This window comes from Catharus ustulatus, chromosome 7 (assembly GCF_009819885.2).
Source record: "Catharus ustulatus isolate bCatUst1 chromosome 7, bCatUst1.pri.v2, whole genome shotgun sequence".
Classification (NCBI taxonomy): domain Eukaryota; kingdom Metazoa; phylum Chordata; class Aves; order Passeriformes; family Turdidae; genus Catharus; species Catharus ustulatus.
In genome coordinates, this window is record NC_046227.1 from 17,352,693 (window position 1) to 17,375,674 (window position 22,982).

The 22,982-nt window shown below is 43.0% G+C and overlaps 2 long non-coding RNA genes across 3 annotated transcripts in view; one reads left to right on the forward strand and one right to left on the reverse strand.

Annotated features, from left to right (window-relative positions):
- Positions 1-1,257: 1,257 nt before the first annotated feature.
- Positions 1,258-22,982, reverse strand: part of LOC116998432 — a 28,573-nt gene continuing 6,848 nt past the window's right edge. For both annotated transcript variants that reach the window (XR_004418396.1, XR_004418395.1), the window contains exon 2: positions 1,258-1,961. This is a non-coding gene — a long non-coding RNA (uncharacterized LOC116998432). The remainder of the gene's footprint in view (positions 1,962-22,982) is intronic.
- On the forward strand, positions 10,749-19,940 carry LOC116998433. Its single transcript, XR_004418397.1, has 3 exons — positions 10,749-10,864; positions 17,052-17,167; positions 19,506-19,940. It is a non-coding gene; the product is annotated as an uncharacterized LOC116998433 (long non-coding RNA).

Genomic DNA, 22,982 nt, shown 5'->3' on the forward strand with positions numbered 1-22,982 from the left:
TTATGAGGGCAATTTGGGAATCCCATTTGTGAGGACCTTCACCCCCCTGGCCATGGCCTCTGAGGAGCTGCCTGCTCCCCAGGGGTAAGGTGAGCACATCCAGCCCCAGGTTTGGTGCTTGCACCTGACTACAGAGGGAGGTTCATTGTGCAAAGGGTTCATAGGGCTTGGTTTATAGTAAACATGTAATAGTTTAAAAGCTTAAAAAGCTCTTGCTCAGTAATGAGGAAGGCTGTTGCCCACATTAAAGGGGTTCCCAGGAGCAAGCCAGGGCAGTACAGGCTCTGAGAGAAGACCCTGCAGACTGGCATGTGGACACTGGGGGGTTTGACCTCACCAGGGCACTGCAGCTGGCCCCAGGCACAGGCATGGAGCAGGGCAGTGGTTAAACCTCTTGCCAAATCTGTCAGCAAGATTCTTGGAAAGTGCGTGCAAAACCCTCTGGTTGCTGAAGAGTTAAACTTCCCTGTAGTATGAATCATGTGCGAAGTATCCAAATTTGGTTATAAATCCTGTTTAAGTTTCAAAGCACAAGCGTTATTGGAGGTAGCAATACTAGCATCAAACAGCCTTGATAAGATCAACAAATTACTAAGTATAATTGTTTGTGCTGGGGTGTGTGCAAGGAGATAAATAACTCATAAATTAAACACCAGTGCCTGAGGGTGAGTCATTCATGGATTCAGAGCTGTCCTGACACTCACAAGCGAAAAGTAATTTTCTCTTAGTTCAGTAATTATACATTTCAAGATATAAGATCAGCAATCTATGCTAGGTGTGCTTGCAAAGGTGGAAGGATACTTCAGCTACTGGAGTTTCCCATACGCTGATTAACAAGAAAAGTCTGTTGCTTTTCTCTGTAGTGGGGAGTATTCAGACTGAGGTATGCTTCTTCAGAAAGATAATGACTAATAAAGGGATTAAGAATAGATTGTGGGTCAGATTTTGCTGTTATAAATTGACAGCATTCTCTTGGCTTCAATAAAGCAGTACTATCTTATATTAGCAGTGAATCTGTCCCAAATTATTAAAGAAAATCAACAACCCCCCTGTGATAAGTGCTGTTAGTCAGCCAGGCTAGTGCCTGCTTCTGAGAGGCACCTGGCCCCTTGCTGGCTGCGCTGCAGCTCACGCGCTCTCACGCGGGGTCATTAGAGCCCCTTCCTGACTTATTCATAAGACCCCATGAAGATCTTGGTCTAATCAGGGTTTTCCTAAGGACAGGGAATAGTAATGTAATCTGTTATTGTAACAACATCATTTTGATCTGCTTTTATTTACCAATGTTTTGTCAACCATTAAATATTTTTCTTCTGAATTCAGACAGAGATCACACTGAGAAATAATATTTTTGGAAATGTGGTGTAAATCTCGCAGCTGCTCAACAATAGTTGCTGCTGGGATAAACTCTCAGCCTGCAGGAGACAATTGATGTGTAAGCTACACCCTCCTGACCAATCGGATCTCAAATAGCCTTGACCTCGTCAGTCTGTGGAGTTTTGTGGTGGGGGAAGAGTGGTGGGAATCCTGGAGAAGGACAAGAAGTCTGTGACAGTCTTTGATGGCTTCTCTCAGTCTTCAAGAGTACTAATAGTGCATCAGTTTTCATCCACAGATATACAGGAGAGATGGAAACACAGCAGGTTTACGGTTACGGGTGTGACATATCTCCATTAAGTGATGCCATCTTGTGACACCTCCATCCTTGCACACAGCCCGGCCTCTGAGGGCTCCCTGAGTTTTCTGTGATTCCTGCCAACCCAGCAGTGCAGTCCCCTGGTGCTCAGGAGCCTGTCACCAGCTGATAAGGGCACTTCTGCTGTTGCAAGCCACCTTTTTTGTGCTGTGTTGCAGGAAACCCTTCACCTGGAGGAGGTTTGTGTCTAACACCGGGTGCTGGTCTGGGATGCGCTTGTGGAAAGTGTTAGAGGTCATTGCTGGCTTCACTGGCAGATGCCATTCTGGAAAAGAAAGAGAAATGTTTAATTTATATTTACTACTTGGGGAAAAAGCTGTAAGCACATACCCATTTATCCCAAAATAAAAATGAGTTAATGACTGGAGTGTTTAGCCCATTGGGGATGTCATTGTTTTCAATTATGTGCCATTCTGATGGGAGAGCACAGATTCTTAGGCTGAATGGAGATTTGTGCTCCAGCTATTTGTGCCTTTTAAAACATTTTCTTTACTACTTTAAGAGAAAACTGTAAAATGACAATAATGACATATTATTACAAGTAAATTACACTGTAAAATAGCATTAATATTGCAGTTGAAACCTAGAATTTGAAATAAGATGGAAATATTCATTTGCACACAGCTTTTGTTCTTATCAAAAGCAATTTGGATTAGGAATGAGATTTACTTAGCGCCTGCACTCGCAGGCGAGCTAATGCTCAGTCACCTGGACTGAGCAGGCTGTCAAGCTCATCTGTCACCAGCCACCACAGGAGCCTCAGGCAGAGCCCAGCACTCCCCAGGGTGACACAAAGCACCATGAGATGCTGAGGGAGCAGAGGTGCTGAAATGCAGCTCAGAGAGGCCCCATGCACAGCCATGCTGCAGGATGGGCACCTGGGCACGGGGCCGGCAGCCAGGGCTGCTGTGGGAGAGGGTCAGCCTCCGGTCTGTCTCCACAGCAGAGGGTGTTCTGTGCCACAGAATGCTAAACCCACTCCTCTCCCACCTAATGGAGAAAAACTAATAGGAATTAATAAACCCACAGTTGGGTGCAGGGTAGTAATTGGGGACCTTATGCTTAGGGAGAACACTGAGCAGCTTAACGCTCCATTTCATGAAAATTGTCCTTCAAATTTGACAGCCCTGTTTTTTAGAGGTCAAGGGAATCTGGCCATATTTTTCCTCTTCTCCATACACAAATAGGAAACCATCAGACCTTGGAAGGGCCACTTCTGTGCAGACCAATTTTGCACTGATGAGGACTGCAGAAGACCCCCTTTATAGGGGCATGCAGAAGGGGTGGGGGTATCACACTGCATTTAATTGCTCTTTTTTTGGACTGTGTTGGCATTAAAGTTGATTGGTCCTTCAAGTAGGACATGCTATTGTACATTTAATTAGGATCACCAGCAAGGCCCCATAAACAGCCCATAGCAGTTGGTCTTAAATCTTCCCCTCTGTCCAGGCTTCATTCCCAAGCAGAATGGACTTCCCCTTCCTCACACCTTGGGCAAGGGCAGCTGGCTGTCCAGGAGATCAGCCGCTGTTTGAACGAACAGGGGAACCCCAGGAATCCAATCACTTTTTTTTGGTCATAGCTTTCATTAATTTCTATTTACATCACCACAAAAAAGAGAGTAATAAATCTAGAACTGATCTTTCAGGGAGCTTCTGCTTGACATTACCCTTTCAGCACTTGTTCTCTCTGTTCATCTAAATAACACAAGGCAGGCACAAAATTTCCATAGGTGGAAATAGGTGGAGATCCTCCTGTATTTCTATAATCCTTTGCAGCAGTGATAAATCTCTGTTATGTGTATTTGCAGTAATTTTGCTGTGGAACAGAGGAAATGAACTGGCAGGTGCTGAGTCCTGTTGTGCACTCCTCATGACACACAAATGATGTCTCTGGGAAACAGAAGATGGACGTGAAGGCCAGAAAGCAGTGCTGGGATGCTGCTGCCATCCTGGCAGTGTAAGGTAAGCCCCAGAGAGCCTTCCCTCTCCACTGGATAAATGGGGCTGCAGGGAGGTGCAGGCTGCTCCTGGCCCTGTAAACATCTGATTTACTCCTGCACTGCTGACACACACAGGGCAAGCTGGGAATAAGCCAGTGTATCCTGGTTAGAAACATTCAGTAATTCCCAGACTGTATGAAAGTACATTTGTAAAGGAAGGAGAAGCAACTCGACCAGCAGCCAATCTTGTGGCTCTGTGGCAGACCCCAACCCAGTGCCTGCGAGAGGAGCAGTGAGCATGATATGGTTGTGCTCCAACCCACCCGCCCCTTCCATTTCTCCAGTGAGAAGGGGTGCTCCTGTAATAAATCAGGCACTGTTAACCTGTAACATTAGTTTTAGGATACAGGAGCATGATGAAACGATGTCTGAGCCATTGAAAGCAAATTAAAAATACAAGAAGTTCGGACGGCAATGGGGAGTCAGGTGCGATCCCCAGGCAGCCCTGCCAGAGCTCAGGCTGCTTGCAAGGTGCTTCTGCTGTGGTAGCTCTGCCTCTCTCCCCTGCTTCTGGCATCAGCTTTTACAAGTGTCCTGTGTGCTCCTGATGGTGTGATCCCAGTGACAGCAAACTGGCAAAGCTCAGTGGTGCTCAGCATTGCAGGGACTCTGCTGCCGTGCCACTGTTCCTGCAGGACTGGGGTTGTTTCTGATAGATTTATTCCAGCAAACTGCAGTTTTGAAATATTTTGCAGTTCTTCCATGAAGAATAACGTGAGGTGTTATACAAGACAGGCTTGAAAAATGTGGTTTTATCTCTTAAGTAAGTTCCTGGAATGGTTTGGAAGGGCATTGGCATTGCCAGCAGGTCTGAGATGGGTATGTTCACTCTGAAATCAGTGGTTCTATTTTCAATGGCAGTGGAGGTCTATTTGCAGGACTTGTATTTTAGTACTGTGTCAGATTGTGTCTTAGAAGTACTCATGGATTATTTCCAGCAATAAGTAAGAATCCATATGTTATTTGTATTCCACTAGTTGTCTTTACTTGGGACAAAATATCTTTGAATGTATTAGAAATCAAGCACAGTCACAGTGGGCACCTTCAAAACAAGAGAGCTGTTTTCTTTCTGGGGCTCTGAGACCAGCCAAGGAGACCAAAGGCATTTTGGTGCTTGAGACTTGCTGGGGGCCTGGCAAGCATGTTGGTTCCCTTAGGAGCCCACCCAGTGGGGGGTTAGGAATGAGTGTCCTTCTTCTGATGGTATTAAAAACCCCAAACCTCAACTAGTTAATACATTTTATGGAAAGTATCTCTAATAAGACAGATATTCAAAAGCACTTTGACAAATCTACTTCATTATAATAATGAGCAGAAAAAAATAAAAAGAAAAAATAAGCAGGAGAGGTCCTGAGATAGGAAAAAGAAAATTATTTGTAGGTGTCCCATGATAACAGAAGAGTTCAATGCTTCAAATCCGAAATAACCAAAAAGGAAGGCCATATCTAGGGCCGGTTCTGGTTTTGTTTTCAAGCAAATGCAATTTTAATCATAATGATCCCACTGTATCCAGTGAAACTACTCTGAGCTTGGAGTTACTGGTGTGCCTTTCTTTGCCTAAAGACAAATACATTTTTATGAGCAAATTAAGGGTAATCATGCTTTAAATCTTTGTTATCCCAGTTAGTTAAGTCGGGGTCCAAGGAAATCTTTCTGGTCAGAATCAGAATAGAATTCTCTACCTTAATTATCTAAATATTTTTATCAAATTTGTTATTTACCAGTACTCCAGTGGTGAGTGGTATGTGGGAAACCCAATGCAATATTAAAATGTTTATGACATACTCTTGCATATTTAAAGATTTGAGGATTTTGCTCAGCAGCTGAGTTTATGAGCCTGCAATACCAGCATTTATGCTTTTGCTCCTTCATAAACCCATGGAAACTTTTCAGAAAAGTTTTAACTACAACAAAGGAAAGGCTTATTCTGTGTATACCCTCTTTACCTGAGGTCCATAGTTAGACTCTGCATTACAGCTTCTGGATCTCATGAGCTCAGTTTGTGCTTTTGATCATGCCACTCTTTGCACAAAGCTGAGAGAATTTCTACTTCATAAAGAGGAAAATACAGACACGTTTTGATGTCTATAGAAATGCATGTTTGCTCTTGTTTTTGAGGCAGGGAACTTAGGGTTTAACATCTCTACAGTTCTTCTTAGGTTTCTGTGCCATCAAAGTTTCCAAGAAGGACTTAATGGGGAATAGAAATCATTTGGTTTTGGTGGTGATGGTGTCCTTGATGCGTTTTTCTTTAAAGGTTGTACACTGATAAAAATAGTAAGTTACCCAGTCTACTCATAACCACTTCATCTTTAAGTTCATGCAAGTTTAGGGAGGTGTAAGTGACTAAAAGGATGAGTAGCTTAAGATTCACTGAGTGATACTGCAAATACAAGGACTGAAATACCAAAGGAGTAAAGGATATATAGACCTTTGCCCATTACATCAAGAAAATGAAAAAGTTAGGAAGGGGGAGGGGGGGCATTCCTGTGCTATATTTTTCAAGTCCTACTCCAAAAGGGGTAACCAGCCCATTAGTATAGGTGCCAGGAAGCTGCTTTTGTGACATCTCACCAAACACACCTACTTGCACTGGACCATAGAAAGATCAATCCTGTCTGAAAACCACCCATTACCTAAGACACCTAATTTATATTAGAAGCTCACTAAAAGGCACTGTCTGGCCCCCAACCTTCACTGCCAGTGATAAAGAGGATGTTTCACACCATATGTGACACTTAATCAAAACCGATATTCTTTAACAAACCCTTAACCTCTAGCACACAGGAGTCATATGAGGCCAAGGGACAAGACACAGATCCAGCTCAGGGTGGCATATCCTTTGATTAAGATGATACAGATTTCCCATTTTTATCAGGGTTACAAATTCTGGATATATCCCTTTTTGATTTGTCAGCATTAAATTTCAGTAGAGGTTCAAGCCAAAGAGAGACCAAGACTAGTTCTGTCTTCAACTGTGTATTAGGAGATAATTTCTCTGAATCCTCTGCAGTAATGATCCTCTGATCTTGTCATCTTTCTGTAAGCAAGTTTTCCTGGGAACCTGGATTTAAACTATGGCACAAACCTTGCTTGCGTCTGGGTCCTTTCTTAAGGAGGAGTATCTAAATACTCTTATTCTGTGAGCCCTGAAATGGACCTTTTTTCCTTTCCTTAGGTCTTTTTCAAAGAGGCAAACCTTCAAGTGAGTTCTTTCACCCTCCCTTGGATTTCTGGGGCAGGAGGTTTTACTTATGGAGTATACAGTACTTTAGATGAGGATTGCAAACTTCAGGGGGTTAGACAGTTTTCACTACCTGCAGTACATTGGAATCTCACTTACAGTTGACTTTACTTCTGGGTGACTTCCCTTTCCCCCCAGTTTTTTTTGGTAAACCCTTATTCTAGCATTTGCATGTGGCTGGTTTGGGCATGGAGAAGTCTCTCAAACTCCTCATCACAGGGGTAAGTTTGGCTAGGTTCCCCCTTTCTAGTAAAATTTTTCAGCTGGAGGTTTAGATTTTGTTAGGAACATGGTTCTGCAGAAATGATTTCTAGTCATTATTCCTTGAAAATAACATGCAGCTTTATTATTAATGTGAAAAGGAGATCTTGGAAAGGGTTTTTCGTTTCAGTGGTATGTTTTTAAACACCGAACCAGCACATCTGTTCTGTGACACTGTGGCTGGCTGGAGGTTATGGGTTCACTTCTGCCAAGTGCACAATATCCTTGCCCAGCACACAGAAATGTTTCTTACTTGGACTGTTTTCTTTGTTATGGTTGTCACTAGTACATTTATAAGCGAAGTTCTCTCTGTGAAGAACTGTCTTTCTCCTACATTTCCATAGGAGAAAGGAAGCCCCTCTACCCACCCCCACAGAAGCTAAAATAATCTACAAATTTCTCTATCAAAAAAGGGACAAGATTTTGCATGAGTTTGAGATTCCAGGAAAAAGAGGCAAATAGGAAGCATTGCTCAAACTTTTCAGACCTTCTTTTTTCTTTACACTCCATGAAGGAAAAGGGGTAATATATGTAGGCTACTCCCTTTAAGAGAGAACTTCAGTCATAGAAAGACCTGTAATCATGTTAAACTATATTCAAAGGGCTGCTTCTGTTTCATAAATGTAAAGCTGACAAACAGAGATCTGGAGGACTGTTTCGAGTTTATGGCATATCACATACATCAAAGGTCAGCTTTTTATTCTCCTGTACCTTGGTTTTTAAAGCTGCTTTAATATACAGAATCGCAATCAAGGAAGAAAGACTTGCAACTAAGCTGCCACTCCCAATTTCTTACCCATCTTGATTTCTTAATCAGAAAATTAATTGGGCCTTAATTTTTCTTAAATCTCTTCAGATTTAATCAGTGTGTTCTGCTGGAAGCAATCTTTCACTTAAGGTTTCACAGTGATGTAGTAGAGAAACCATGTCATTTCCTGCATCAAATACATCAAAGTTATGCGTGTTGGGGTTTTTTTAACTTTGTCCCATGCTTCAGTTTTGGTTTCTTTCCTCTAAGGGCAGAGTGTGCTTTATTTCTTGTTTCTACTGGGGGGTAAATCTGCTCTACTGCAGTCTAAAATTAATAAATTCCCAGGAAAAGAGGAGCAGATGCCTCCTCGTGTGCAGTGTGCTGGTACAGGAGCTGACAGCAGTGGCAGGGATGGTTTTCACAACCAGTGCGTTCTCTGTTGCACATGGTATGAAGCACAGCCTCTTGGCATCATTATTTAATTTAAAGACAGAAGGCAGACTATGCTGTGACCAAGCACTGCCACATTATTTAACAACACTTCCCAAACATGAGTGCTCTCACAGCAGTGAGAGACGTAGCTTCCCTTATCCCAAACTTGGGCATTCAATTTACTGTTCGTCCCAGTGAATACTTTGATTCTCTAATGAGATGGGAGGGTAGTTTGTGTTTCAGATTTAAAGCTTACTGTTGCAGAGATTTGGGTCTGGCATTCAGAGGAGGAAGTTGCCTTGGGGGCCAGAGGGCTGCATTACAGCATTTAACAGCCTGCTCAGGTTGCCATCACATATGGGGTCAGCTAAAAGCAGTGCAGTCCCATGGCAAGGTGCCTGGTTTGTGGTTTGCCTTAAATTGATCCTTTCTAAAGAGAGTTATGAATGGTTGGAGAGAGTTTTCCTTTTTGGCTTTGTTTAAAACCCAAAATTTGGCCCCGGTGTTAAAGTTGTTGTCACGTGCAGAGAGGAGTCTTGCTCGGCATTGCTGCACAGGTGCAAACCCCACTTTTCTCTCATGTGCGCACTGCAACTTGGTGCTCCCTCTGCTTCCTCAGCTTGGGGGGCTCCTCAAGGGTGGGAGTTCCTCTGAAGCTTTGTTAAACACGAATTCAGCCCAGCTGAGGACACAAGGGTGTGCCAAGGGTGCTGGAGTGTGGCTCATCCCCACCAGGTGAGAGTCTCCTGCGGCTGTTCTCTCATCTGTTTACCCCTGGCTGACCTCCCCAAGAGCTGGTGAATCTGAGATGTGGGACTCTGCTGTGTTGGAGGCACCTGTTTCATCCCAGCCATGCCTGACAGCAGGTGCTGGGTATCGAGTGGCTGGAAATCACCTCGTGCTCTGTGAATGGGAGCTGCTGTAAGATGGGCTGTTGGACTCCAGTCCCCTTTTTCTTCTCTAGTCCCAACAGGAGCCAGCAATTCCCTGTCTCTTCTCCGCTTTCCTCTCCTTGTCAGCTCTATGTGATGGCTATACACAAATGCCTGTACCTGCCCTCTGCCTTGCAGGGTTAGGAAATAAGTAAAACACTTGCTATCTGTGTGTTCCAGCAATCACAACAGCATCCACAGAGCATGGACTTTGGTTCACAAATATTATTAAAAAAACCCCTTTTTCATATTTGCCTGGAAAGTGAGCTGGAGCTCATTATAGCTGCATGTTTAATGGAAGCTTTGTAAGTGGTGAGTACAAGATACCTGGTAAAACTTTAACAAGATGTAAGGACATCCAAGTTGTATATTTTCTGGAAAATCTATTGAAATTGCCAGTTTTGGCCCTGGAATTACTAATACAGGACGCTTATAGTTTTGAGAAAATTCAGGAATAAAAATACAAACCAGCTTGACACAGACTAATAGAAGAAGGAAAAAAAGGGCTATCTTAAATGCTGGTGGCAGGCCAATAAGAGTATTTAGAAATTAAATTCTAAATCTGATTTGGGGACCAGCAGCAGCTAGTGATGAGTGCTGCAGGGGGTAAGGGGCAGGTCTCTGTGTGTCCTGGCTCTCCAGAGGGCTGCCAGGCAGGTGCTGTCCTCGGGCTGGCTCTGCTGGCACCAGCAGTGCCAGCTGGGCAGGGAGCTCCTGGGGGCTGCTCTGCCCTCTTCACCCCACACCTCCCAATGGACAGACCGGACCAGGGGCAGGAAAAATACAAAAGCTGATGGCTGTGGAAGGATTAAGATGTCTGTTGATGCCCAGTTTGGTCATGCAGCTGCAGCCTTGCTTTTGAAGGAGCTGGGGCCCTGTATGCTGGCTCTACCTCTCCACAGGGCTTGCAGACTCCCCTGCATTTGAGGAGGATGAGAATTTTAGGTCTTGCAAAACCAGGAAAAGATTTTAAAGCACACCTAAAATGTATCATTGGCTGGTTGTTGGATGTAAGTACAGAGAAGGAACCTAACTCGTTCCATGGGAGACACATGCTGTAGCAGACGCAAGGGGATGTCACTGCTGTCCCGGGGAAGGGACGGTGCCGTCGGGGCTTGCCTGCGAGGTTCCCTTGCTCCCCATTACGTGCTTGCTTTCACTTTTACTGCTAATTGGCACTTTTTAGCCATTTTTGCACGTGGAGTGTGTTAATACAGGATAGGGTTATTATCAAATTAATTAGGAGCTCCCTCCAATTATTCCTGCTGTGCCTGCCGGGCTCTCCCCGCTCCCCCCGACGGGCTGATTGGCGGCCGCAGCCCCTGTGGCTTTGCACGCCGGAGCGGAGCCGCGGGCTCATTGCGGCGCTGCTCCCGCCCAGCCCGGCGCTGCCGCTGCCAGCCCGGCTCCCTGGTGCCGGGACCCAGCGAGCCCCGGAGCCTGCCTGGCGCCGAGATGCTGTTCCAGAGGTGAGGGTGGCTGCCCCGGCTCGGCCCCAGGAGCTCAGGGATGGCTCCAGCCAGAGGGCGAACTTCTCCTGGCACAGGTAAGCGCGGGGCCCTCGGGGCGGTGCCAGCCGGGCAGCGCAGCTTTGGGTGGGGTGCGAGAGGACGCGGCTGGACGGAGAGCCCGGCGAGAGCGGAGCTGCAGGACCTGGTGTCGGAAACAGCTGAGGCTCTCAGGCAGGGGACAGGGATTTATATACTGCAACTTGCAACACACAAAACCGCAAAAGCAGCTGAAGCTAACCAGCATGTGGACATTTGCTTAATTGAGAAATAAGCACATAGTTGTGGGTCAGTGACTATACAGCTGATTGGCTGAGGCTATTTTATTTTGGAATAATTTACAGTTGTTAAATGGATTTGGAAAAGCCTTAATAGTGGTTATTAAACTATTGACTTAGCCTGACGTGTTCAGTGTAGTAATCCGTGTTTGTGTTTGTCGCTGTGACGAGGCTGCTGGAGCTGGAAAGGTGCTGGAGCGCTGTCAGCCCAGGCAGGAGCAGCGGGGCCGGGGCGGGCGGGCACGGCTCCTCCTGCGTGGACATCGGCAAAGCTCTTCGGATTTTATCTGGGTCACAAGCAATGCTCTGCTTCCCCATAGTTACAAATTCACCATGTGCATCTCCATCATCATCTGTTGAAGCTAATTTAATGTCAAAAAACCCTCCTCTACAAAGAGTGACTTTTTTGCACCTGTGCAGAATCAGATTCGTTTTAAACTGTTTGTGCAATGAATAACTTCAAGTGCAGCATTTGTCGAGTTTGCCCTTCTGGCCAGCAGTTCAAACTGTTCACATTCATTTATATCACGGTGTAGGATACATTTGCTAAGGACTACAGAGCACATATTTTACGATGCGTGGAAGAAATCCCTCTAAATGAATTAAATATCTCTCCTACTCATCATGTCTCCTGTCCACAGGTGATTTACAGAGCAATTCTTATTTTCTTTTTATTGTTTTCTTTTGTATGATGGTTACAAAGGCAGTGGACAGATACTTAAAAGACAAGCCCTCTTTTTTTGCTCTGTTTAACCCCTAAAATGTGCACAGTACTAAAGGCTGGTTTTGCCTGAAACACGGTTCTGTGGGATGGCAGCTGTGTGTTCGTGTGGAGGCTTTGCTGGAAGGAATGGAGCTTTTGAATGTTTTACAAAAAGATTTTTTTCCCTCCAAATTGTCAGTTGATGACCAAACTCCAGTAGACATCAGCCAGGAAGAAGGAATGCTAGGTAGTCAGATTAAAAACAGGAAAAAAAAATTCCCCTCCAGATTTTGGTTCCCTCATCTCAGACAATATTATTGTTTCATTAGTTGCCCAGTTAGCCAGAATCCCTTCTGGGAGAGACAGGACCTACATTTCAAAAGGAAAACAAACAAATAAACTATCCAGTAAAACCTCTCATCCCCGATAGTTTTCAAAGAAAAATAGAGTTCAAGACTTTTAAAATACGATACAAGGACGGAGGAGGTCAGAGGCTCTGAGGGCACCTTTGGAGGTCACATCAGAGGGCTGCTGTCTGCAGGTGATGGCTGCAATGTTGTTATTTACTCCCCATCCTCTTTTTAAATCTCCACTTAGGAAACACACCGTTGGTGTGAATACCTCACTTGACTGGAAGCGGATTTTGCGGTTGCAGGGGAGAAGAAAGTCCCACCTATTTGGCAGCAATTACAGCAATGGTGTGAGGCCTGCTGCAAGGAGTCCTGGTGTGAAGTGTGACCATCTCTCCAGTTTGGGCAAACCCTGACCTGCAATGGGAAATTCCCTGCTGGGGCTCTTTGCTGGCCAGGACTCCTACACCTGCTTGGTTGCTTGGCACACTTGTTGAGGTGCAAGAGATCATTGCTATTGCTTTTCCAACCATTTCACAGGCCTAAGGTCAGATGAAAAGGCTCCTCTTCTGGCAGCAATCCTGAGTATTTTGTGTGCTTAGCAATGCAAACCCAAGTAACAGCAGTGACAAAACTCCACTTGCCCCTGTCTGGCCACTGCAATTGTATCTTGATATGTCCTGGTGATGCAGGAATTCATTTGAAATGTGCAGCCAGGTGAGAGCTGTTTTTTTTTTTTACTCATTATTATAAAATTTTATTTACTAATTTTTTTGTTAACATATCTGGACATATTTTCTTCCTCTTGCCTTTTAACAATGGTTACTAGTATTTCTACTTTAGAAAGACTGTGTTCTCATTTCAATTATTCTATAGTTGTTTTCTAGCCTTAGAGTTGAGAGGTATTCCTGTGTTAAATATATAATGCATGAGTACACTCAATGGATATTCATGGAGTATTTCAAATGAGAGTTGCTACTTTTCCCACATACTTAGTTATCCAATAGGGAAGAACAGCATGAGAATTTTCCATCATGGAATGAAAAGCACACAAAAATTTGGGGGCTCCATGTATTTCAGAACTGTGTATGTCACTCTATTTACCTCCAAATACTCTGTGAAGTGTTCCATGTGAGGGCACTAACCTAGATAGTTTATGTAAGACTGTAGAAATTCAATTCCAGAAATGAACCTTCGTATCTCTAGGAACAGCTGGAGAGGCTCAGGTCTACTCATCCTGCTCAGAATGGACACGAGGAATTTGGATTAGATGCAGATGGAGTGGGGATTTTGTTAATGACAGAAAGAGAGGCAAACATGTTGAGGCATAACTGCCTGAACACAATCACAAAATATCTGTGTACGTATTTCTGACTTTAAATGATGAACACCATAAATATGCTATCATGCAGCAGGCAAAGCATACGTAAAAGTAACAACATCCCATTACCTCTCCAGCAAAGAAGAATTTTCATCACTCACTCATATCCCATTGAATCAGCACAAAGATTCACTGCTGGCTGTTAATTATCCTCTACAAAGACCTGGTTATTGTGTTCAATTTTAGTAAAGGCACAGTTGTTATTGTAGAGTACATAGAGAGAATGGTACCTCAGGGAGCAGGGAGGAAAGAAATATGCTTGTGTAGAATTTTAACTAGGAGAGTTCTGTTGCACTGAAGGGATTCATAGGGTAGGATTTTGATATGTGCTTCAGGAAATTAAGCTTTTTCAAGACAAAAAACCTTGCTGTGACTTTCTGAACATGTGATACCACTCAGTATCAGCCACTTAAAAAACAGCTTGCTGTTACTTTAAAGAATTTTTATGTCTACTTTGACTGAAGGGTAGACTGGAGGAACTGATCTGTTTTTCTATGAAGTTTGTGACCCTCCAATCACATCAAGGAAAGTGTATGCAAGAGGCCAATTCATCTCCCTGGGATTTTTGAGGGGCACTTGGAGGCCACCAGCCAAAGGCAGTAATCCACTTCCTCCCCAGCAGCATGGTGGAGGAACTGGGACCTTACACAGCAGCTCTCTTGACAGGACCCAGTGTCACAGCAGGAGAGCACCAGCTGGAACTGCATTTGGGCTGGGTGCGGTGCTGGGGTCACCAGGATTCACTGGAATTCAGGAAAAGAGCTGGGAACAATAGTGAGCTATGCCAGGGAGCCATGTATTTTGAGCACTGAACTGTTGCAAACACTGCAGTCGCTCGGCACTAAGAGGGTTCAGGAAAGGTCTGCTGAAGATGTTATTTTAGAGGGTGAGTTTTTTCCCACCTGCCTTCCACTATCTGAATGTCAGGCAGGAGGAGGCAGAGCCTTGAGACCCCTTGGTTGCTGAAGTCACTGCTGGTATGAAGCAGGTAGGTGGCTCTAGACTCATGTGAGAGGACTATCCTTGCTCAGAGGGAGCACAGCAGCTGCAGTGAATTCAACCTCATTCCCTATTTCTCATTTCTACTCCATGCCTCTCTTTTCCTTGGTTGTGCAGGGATAAGTACAGAGTTCACAGAGTGGCTGTTTGTTCCAAGTCTGCAAGTTGAAAGACAGGAATAAGCATGTAACTTTGGGTAGAAATACTGAGAAAAATAAGAAAACAAACAAAGGTGAAGGAATATAATTAAAACTTCTATGAATACTGAGAATAGCTAGGGATGAAGGGAACACAAAGAAGACACTAGGTCAGGAAAGTGAAGCAAGAACTTTGGGGTGGAATATAAGAAACCACAAGACATGGCAGGATGATCCCTGGTGGTCACTGAGACACTGGCTGTGGCACAGCCCCGCTGAGGTGCCTGTCCCTGCCACACCACCTGGCTATGACTCTGGTAGCCCTGCTGCTACCCGTTTGACTGGACTCCAGCAGAATGGGACCATTTCTTTTGCAATGCCTTGTGGTTAATCCAGTAAAGCAGCTAAGAAATCAGCACCAAAAGGCACAGTTCACTTAGGGGATACTTGGATCCTTGACTTGCATTGCAAAGGAAAAGCTACCCCCAGAACCCCACACTTTGGCTGATTCTAACAATGAAATAGATTGATTATACCTTCTGCCCATCTGTCAGCACTGTGTTCAGCATTAAATCCTGTCCAGCTTGGAGCAGCTACTTCTCTTTGCACCACTGTAATGAGAAGATTAGTACTGGATCATGCTCAGAAATTTCCCACTCAGAGCAGCTAGAAACAGTTCATTAATGACGTGTGGTACATTGTTTCCTTTGCTTCTTTTAAGTTCCTTGAGAGAGGGGTGGGAGATCCCCACTGCCATATGGCCAACAAGAGCTGTGCAGTGTCTCTCCTATGATGAGACCTAGTATTTAAACCTGATGTTTGCTGCTCAAATGATGTCTGTGAATAAGCAAGATATCAATGCATTTCTACTATTCACAGCCTGGAAAGTGTTGCAAAACCATTTTTGTCTGTGTATCTACTTGTTACCAGAATTATCTTTTGCATTTAACCATACCCCTGGGTTATAAGGGAAGATTGTAAATATTTTTTGGGTTTTAATAGTGTTCCTATAAACTGTAGTATTCTAATAGCTGCTTGTGAAGTTCCTCTTAATTTAGGAGAGACTTTTATACAGATGTGATACAGATGTATAATTTTTAATGTTTAATATTAAAACATCTTGAGAGGATTTTAAAGATCTTTTTTTTTCCTATTGCTTTTTAGTGATGAGTCAGAAAGTAGTTTTAATGCCCCTTCTGCCTCTGATTTTCTTGGCCCCCAGCTGTTGTCCTGCAGCTGGAACAGATGCACACTCTACCTCCCAATGTCTTACTGGCAGCACGAGGGGAAAATAGCCCTCAGCAAAATTCGGTGGGAGACATGCTGTGTTCCATGTGTAAAACTGGTGGATCAAAGATATAAACTAGGAGTATGTGGGGTTTTCTTTCAGTTCCTGCAGAGGGCTAAGACTTGCCTTAACTAGATTTACCTTTTAGGAATGCAAAGTCAGTGTGGAAGAGCACTAGGTCTTCTGGTTTCTTCAGTGTTTGGATTGTTTTTATCAGCCTTATAATAAAAGGATACCAAATGTGCAAAATGTTGCAAGAGAAACAATGCTCTGGCCAGCACCTAAGGGATGTATTTGTACTCATGTCCCAGAAGTTCAAGTGTGATCAAGTTCAGGTGCTCAGGTGGAGCAACAGAGCAGGAAGAATTTTTGTGCTCTGACCTGAGGAGTGGGGACAGTTTGCTTTCCCTCTTCCCCTCCATGTCTTTCCTTTCATTCAACCAAGCAGCCTGACCACCCAGTGCTGCCGTGCTTCAGTGCCATTTTGCATCAGATGCACACAACCCAAAGCATGGACTTTTCCAGTATATAAATTGCACCTTCTTATTACAACCATCCCAAACTATTTCTAAAAGTGCTAATTCCAGTAAATGGCTGTCATTTTCTTATAGCTCAATTCATACCATGGTTAAACACTCCACAACAAAGGGAGGAGCACTGTCCCACAAGGAAGCAGCCACTAATATTGCACAAGTGGTGGGCTTGGAAAAATTAGTTTTGGGGTTTTATTAAGTACAGCACAACCTTAAATAAAAAGGTGCAAGTCCAGATCTAATTTGTCTTCAGCCAGTATACTGGTAGTAGAATTAATTGACAAAATGTTAGGAATGGCTTCTATTAACATCCACGCTGAAAATCTCAAGTTGACTCTAATGCCACGGGGCTGTAAAGAGACACTTGTTACACACAAGCCTGTGCAAAATGGTCCAAAGCAGAGAGCATGGGCCAGGCAGCAGCAGGAGCTGTGGGAGCTTTGCAGGATTTCAGGCTCAGGCCTTGAGGCATTCAAGAGTACACTGAGATGCTGATAAATTCAGAGCCTCTCTCACCATTAATGCCTCAAGTTGTTCTCCTTTTGCATAACTACAGGTGCATGGTAGAGGCAGAAGCTGGGCTGGCTGAGCTTGGGAGCTGTGTCTGTAGCTGCTCTGCTGCTTCCAGAATACCAACTGATGCTGTGCAGCAGCACTTTGCTTATTGTGAAGGTATGTGGAAAATCTATAAGAGGAAGGAAAAATGTTTTCAGAATGGAGCACTAGTTAAATTAAATTCTTAGCCAGAAGAGAGGACAAGGAAGAATCTCGGTCCATTCTTCTTTGAGATAGAAAGATGGTGAAATGGAGGATGGACTAAAAATGAAAATTTATGTCTTGGGTCAGCCATGAGACTTCACATGTAACCTCTGGCAAGGCTCTTGATGCTCTTGCACATCTCACTCATGTCTCTGAAATGGGGATAGTCTCTTCCACGATCAAAAAAGATTGTATGAGGACAACATCCTCAATGGTTTGAGTCCTCAGGTGGGGAGGTAGAGTGGTATCAGAGGGAGTTCTCTGATTTCCTTCTATTATGGGCACTGCTGAATTAGATAAGAAACAAGCCAGGATTTCAAACAGTTTTGGAGTTGAACAGTGTTGGCATCCAATGAAGAGCAAATGTTTTTTTATTGAGAGATAATGATATTTTGTTTCTCACAGTATAAACACAACAATATTGGTCTTTGTAGATTAGCTGCAGCGATGAAAATACTTTGCATAGTCACTAGCTGGGAGTTCTCAGACTTAGTTAATACATCCTAAATGGTCGGGTACAGGCTGGAATGGGGAGTTAAACACTGGACAGGGTGAGGCTTTTTCACTTAGGATGAAGCCAGTTCTGTCCTCAGTGAAGCCTCTGCTTATTACCCTCATACTGATGACCACATAGCACATGTGGACAAACCAATGAGGAAATGGGAGAAAGGACCATCTGCTCACTGTCATGTTGGTTGCCACTGATTTTTTATGAGAGTGGCTGCCTCTCTGCCCCCATGGGAAACCCTTAACGTACTTTGGTTCCTATTGATTTCTGTTTGACAAAAGTGGTATCTAACTCACAGTTTACAGAAGTCAAATATTTGAGGTCCTTTATTCTGACTTTTACCAATAAGTGTCTTCTCCCCATGGAAAGCCTGTGGGCAAATTACGAAGTTTCACAGATAATTTGTAAACCCCTAAAATCGTTGTGGGTTTTCAGTTTTGTTTTGTTTTCTGTGGCCTTTAGAAACTACTTCCCAGTCTGCTTCCTCCATTGCCTGAAAATTATGGGAATAAGGAATGAGCTTGCTGACTTCCAAACGTGAACTATGTCAGAACTGTGAGGGTCTGGGTCCCAGAATCTCAGAAATTGAGTGTGTGTTTAGCTTTGAGTTTTTGCAGGGTCCTACTGCTCTGGAGCCTTGACTCCTTAGGGAACAGTAAATAAGAAAAAGGCATCTCACTCTCTGGACATACAGAAATAACTTGCAGATGTAATTGGCTTGTTTTATTATAGATGTTTATGCTGAATTGTCCTAGAAATGGTGTAATTCATCCAGGAAATAAAATGGCTCCAATCACTAACCTGTGTGTCACATAAAAAAATCAATGAGTACTGCCAACTTTCTAAGTTTTATAATATTGTTCCCTTAGACTGTTAAAGCTGGAGTCAACTTGTTAAATATTTACTTATTTAACTAACATGCTGTTTTAACTTCCTCTCTATACCCTTAAGTAATGAATGACAAAGCACAAAAAGAAGGCTACTCACCTAGTTTGTTTTAGATTAGGAAAAACAGGGACTGGCAGGCATAACATACTGAATATAAATGGGTATTTATATTCCCACAAAATTGCAAAATGTAGCTAGTTTAGATGACTGTAAGAGTTTAGAGTAGTTAAGAGTTTAGAAGACTTTATTGCTTTAAGCCCTTGGAGATTCTTATTGCCTTGCTAGGTCATTATTACTCTCTTAGCAACAAAAGATTTAAAAAAAAACCAACTTAATAAACAATCTCAGGATAAGATCACAAACATGTAGCAGCAAGAATAACTATGCTACACACATCCCTTTGTCACCCAGTGACAAGAATGGGCACCTCTGTTTTACTGGAGTTAATATTTTTTGGGAAGAAGAGGGGAATAGCAGGATTTGGCTGTTGAATCTTTTCATTATTTTTCCTTTGTGTGGGGTATGAAGGACAATGAATCAGAGCACAGCTAGATATGGCCACAGGCATCTAAGGCAGCTTAGGTTCATTGATTGCTTCAGCACCTAGAAGCAAGATTACTGAGCTTGAGAGACAAGTTTCCATGTTACACAATATGAAGAATCCAAAGTTCCTGGATTGTATTTTTAGAGATGAAAGCCTGCTTAGCAAAGCAGGGTCTGAGGTATACAGCGCAGAAGAGAGGGATAGATGAAAGCTAAGTTAGTGTGACTAGAACATAAAAAGTCAGGCAGTCATCCAGAAGGGATTGTGAATGTTGGAGTGCCAGAGTTTGTCCCTGGATGTTTTACTGACAGGTGATGAACACACAACCCTGGGGTGAAGTAAACAAACCTGAGACAAGCACTAGAGCAGGTAAGTGGTTTCTGGAAGATTGTGTGTCCATTGATACGTGGTGCAGCACTGGGCCTGAACTCCTCTCACCATCGGTTTCCTTCAGCATCTAGTGAGGTGCCAGAGAGCTGTGACACTGGCAGGAGTGTCTCTGGCAGACCAGCAGAGCTGGGGCCCTGCATTGCACTGAAAAGGGTGAGCTGTGCCAAGAACCCTGACTAAACTTCCTTCAGCTGTGTCTTCTGCATGGATACCACACCTGTACTGCAGAAAAAACGTGGACATTTAGAGACTCCAGATGTGTGCCTCTCACCAAACTTTTAAGAATGGTTAGACTCATGGACATCAGTGCTGTGACAGATCAGAAAGTAAGACAGATGAGAGGCTTTTCAACAGCACTGGTTCCTGCTACCTTAAGAACAAACTCCAGGCTGCCAGGGCATGAAGTTTATCTCCAGTCTGCTGTGAACTGGAAGATGCTGTTTGCTCTTTGTCTAGTGTGCTGCACATGTCGATTCTTGAGGGTATCCCATGGGGTCTTTAAGTCTGGCCCTTCCTTTCATGCTGGGTTTCAGCTCATCAGGTTTGAGAAATCTGCATGGAAAGTCAAAGGGCAAAAAATTGAATATGTCATCATCAAAGCCAGATAGCAATGGCTTAGAAATCCAGCACAGACCAGTAGTCCTATGAGCTGCAGATCTGATGGGGGTTGGTTTCCCTTGGGCAAATCTTGTTTGGATTCTCCTAGGTCTATACAGCTGGAAGCTCTGACTGCAGCTTTTCCTGTGGGTGGGTATTCGTAACATCTTTCATCTCCACAGCTTTCCTGGTGTTCAGTAAGGGTTTAACTCAAACTTTAGTGGGTCTCCTTTTACTTAGCAGCTTGTTCTTATGAAATGCAAAGGAATTTTTCAGCCTTTTCTTGCTCTGTTAGATGTGGTTAAAATTGGCTACTGTTTGTTCTTGTTCCTTCTCTCTTGCACAACATGCGTGTACATGCACGTCTGTGTACACAGATTTATTACACATACGAAGAGATAATGATCTCAAACCCATTTTAATTTCTGTAGGAATCCAGGCTAGGAAAAAAAGTATTGCAATTCCTTCTTTGGGAGAGGAAAATGAGAATGAGCTAATTTTTTTTTTTTTCTATGCAGTAGACAGATTATTCAATTACCACTTTGCTTAAACACAATACATGTTGCTGAAAATCTGGCACTACTATTAAAAAGTAAAAGAAGCAGTGGGCTCTGTGTCCTGGAACTGCATAGTCGTGCTTGTGCACGGCACGCACGCTTTGCCTCCAGTGCCAGAGTGGTCCTGCTGAGACTGGAGGAATGGAGGCTTGCCACAACATCCTGTCTCCATTATGTCTTTTGGACCTCTGCCACAGGAAAGAAGGAATTTTATCCTTCATTTGTAAGTAATTAAGATGATAGTGGAGTTTGAATTTTCCAACTTTGTGAAAACAAACTAATAGCAATGATCCACTTCAATAACTCAGATACTAAATTGACACGAGAGAGAAACAATACATTAAAAAATAATTAACTTTTGTTAATTAATTTTTAGGAATAGGAAGGGCAACTGCAGCACGTGCAGATGTTTGCAAGTGTCATTAGACTGGGAAGTTGTGCAGTAATTCGGAAATTGGAACGGGTCAAAAGGACCAGGAATGATCTGCAGCATTGTTTGAAAAGTAAAGTATGTGACTGCTAGTGAGCTGAAATAAAGATGAAAAAGATGTGAACTTTTTTAAGGATGTTTATAAGAGACAGAGGTTAATTAGCAGTTTAAAAACATCCACTGGTGTTTTATGTGAGCACCATGAGTATGTTAATTTAAATTTTCAGCCTCAAATATGCCTCTTTCAGACTTAAGCTGAAACAGATTGATGACTCTTTTTACTGAGGCGTTTCTTAAATAAATTTTAATTAGTAACTTTCCCCCCTACTCCCAAACAGTTTTCTTCTATGACCAGAACTGGGATTTCATCTCACTCAGCTTTCTCTTCCTTGGTATTTGTGATGCAGTTTGAGTATTACCTGTGGTAAAGCAGGAAGGTAAGAGATAAGAAAAATGCATCTGTTACCAAGAGGTACAAATTATAGATTTGGACTTTGCAGAAATGTAGAAACAGAAAAATGTGAAACAAACCCTAGAACTTTCCACTTCCTTTTTCAAAGCTAGTAAGTAGACACAAACCTAATCTGCTCTGTTCCTTTTAATGCTTTTGTCTATTCTAATAAAATAATGATTCTAGGAAAGATCACAGAAGTTTCATATGCTATTGCGCATATAAACTGAGAACCTCGATGAGATCAGGTTGTTCTTTGCATGAGACACCTCTCAGGGAAGGTTCTCACGTCACAGTGTCCTGCCAAACTCTCTTATGTAGGTTGCTACCCACAACTCTTTTTAAAGGATTCTGTCAGGGATTTTTTTTTCCCTAAGAAACAAAAAACTCCCTGAAAATATGAAAGAATTCACAACTTACCTACAGGTTTCCAAATGACCTTACAGGGACATTGATTTCATCTTTCACTGTTCAGACCACACTGTGGCCTTCTGGCTGCTGGAACTGAGACTTGCTGCAGAAAGCACGGGGTGTCGCTTGGACTACAACCCCGGACTTCCTTCTCCTAGAGGGAGCCACGGAGTCTTGCTTGCTTTTGTTTTGGGAATGGGAATTCAGACAGAGATTCATAAAACGAAGTCACTTCATCCCTCCAGAAGTACTTCCTTTCAGAATTTGTAACTCCTCCTGTTGTGTTTTCCATCTTTCAGAAAATGTGTGTGCACACATATAATTTGCCAGTCTCTTTCATTTCAATGACCTACTTTCCCATCAGTACTATAAAAAACAAAATGCCAAGTTGTAAGAAAGAAAAACACAACATTTTTTCCATTCAGATGACTTTATACTTTATCTATGTATCTATTTAATTACTTCCATTCCAATTTTGTGATGGGTTATGGAGGAAGATCTTTAGAGGTTGCATTACAGATTCTGCAAGTTAGTTATGCGGCCTCTTCTGAGTAATTTTTCTAAGCCTACCTCATGGATCTAAAATTTTTTCCCCAATTATTTCTATGATTAGGTTTTATCTGTTGTGATGACCTTGAAGGGCAGGAATTAAGCATAAACAAACAAGATAATGATGGGGCCCAAATACAGTAACTGTTAGGAAGCTTGAAAAAAGACATCTATTTCTCATTTAAGAGATGAAATGAAAGAATTATTAACTTGATAAATGGCAAGTTTTCAGTTATGTACTGATTTGCTTTTTCCTGCTACTTCTTCCCAAATGGGAAGGAGATTAGATGACTTTGTTTCATCTTCAGAAGAAATTTTTAAATGGAAAATATTCTTACTTAGATGGACTGTGCTGCCAGTTGAATAAAAACCACACATATTTTACAAGGAAGATTTAACTAAT